Below are 1,556 nucleotides of genomic sequence, written 5' to 3' on the forward strand. Positions count from 1 at the left end.
GGGGGGGGGGGGGGGGGGGGGAGATCACCCCCAAAACCCTCACCCCCCCGGGGGAGCGGGGCGAGCCGAGCCCCCCGGCCCCCTTCCTCTCTCCTCCCAGCGCAGAGGTGAAAAGAGAGCTTGCAATTAACAGCGCGATACGGCAGCCGGCCGGATCCCCAGCGCCCTTTGCCCGTCTCCCACCTTGCTCGCCGCTCTCGGGGGGGGCTCCGGGGGTCCGGCGCGGGGCTGAGCTGCGGCTTGGCGGCGGCAGGGGTCGGCAGCAGCTTGGCAGCGGGGCTGGGAGCGAGCTGCACCGGGCATAAGTGCGGGCAGGGAGCAGAGAGGAGCCCTCTGTGTGCGCGTGTGGCCGCGGCTCTCTCCTCTCTCTCTCTCTCTTTTTCTTTTTTTTTTTTTTTTCCTCCTCTTTCCCTCCTCCTTTTATATTTTATTCCTTCCCCTAATTAAGGGCAGAATAAATAAATAAATATATGTTACCGTGCTGGCAGGCGCCTCGTCCCTCCCCTTCCCTCCCTCCTGGCAAAGCCGGCACGGGACCCGCGCGGCGGGCACGTTATTTAACCCCATGGATGCAAGGGGCACCCCAAAACCCCCCCCCCAACCTCCCCTCCCCACAGCCCCTCGGTTTTTTTGGGGTGTTTACCCCGATATTTGGCATTTTCAGCCGGATCGGGGAGGGGGCTGCGGGCAGGGGTCCCGGGTGCTGTGGATTTGTCATGCAAAGCCCCCCCCCCCCCCCCCCCCGGGGCCCCCCCCCCGTGGTGGGGGGGCCGTGAGGGGCCGGGGGGGGGGGGTGGCGGGGGGGCTCCACCAGCCCCCAAAAAGCCGGCGTCCCGGCACACGCCGTGCCTCAGTTTCCCCACCTGCAGCCCACGGCTCACGGATTGCTCCCGGGGAGGGGGGGGGGGGGTGCTTTAAGCTCGCCAAGCCCCCGACCCTCCCCGCGGAGCAGGATGGGGCTGGGCTGGATTCGGGGCCCTGGGTGCAGCCGGGATTGGGGTGTCCCCCCCCCAACCCCCCCCTTACAGAGCCGAGCTCCACGACGGAGCTTTTTTTTAACCAGATCTCCCTCAAAACTTCCTCCGGCGTGCAGCATCCTCCACCCCGGGGGGGGGCGGCGGGGGGGGGGGGGCGCGGCGCCTGCCGGATAATTGCTCGGGTGAGTTTGCAGAAAGCCGCGGCTCCTGAGCAGAATTAATCACCCGTCGCCCTGGGAAATAATTAGCAGCGGCGGAGAAGGCCTCGTTAGCGGCACGGCCGGCGGGCGACGAGCGCGGGGCGGTGGCACGGGGCTGGGATGGGGAGCGGGACGGACACGGGGACGGGAATGGGGACAGCGATGGGGACAGGTATGGGGACATATGGGGACAGGTATGGGGACAGGTATGGGGACAGGTATGGGGACATATGGGGACAGGTGGGGACATATGGGGACAGGTGGGGACATATGGGGACAGGTATGGGGACAGGTATGGGGACATATGGGGACAGGTGGGGACATATGGGGACATGGGGACAGATATGGGGACAGGTATGGGGACAGGTACGGGGACAGA

General features: G+C 66.5%; 1 protein-coding gene across 1 annotated transcript in view; it reads right to left on the reverse strand.

Moving 5' to 3' along the window:
- Positions 1–534, reverse strand: part of BCAN (brevican) — a 12,919-nt gene extending 12,385 nt beyond the window's left edge. Inside the window, 1 exon segment of the mRNA XM_035346720.1 lies at positions 478–534. The gene's annotated coding sequence lies outside the window, so the exon portion shown is untranslated.
- Positions 535–1,556: the final 1,022 nt, after the last annotated feature.

This window comes from Oxyura jamaicensis, chromosome 25 (genome assembly GCF_011077185.1).
Source record: "Oxyura jamaicensis isolate SHBP4307 breed ruddy duck chromosome 25, BPBGC_Ojam_1.0, whole genome shotgun sequence".
NCBI classification, from domain to species: Eukaryota; Metazoa; Chordata; class Aves; order Anseriformes; family Anatidae; genus Oxyura; species Oxyura jamaicensis.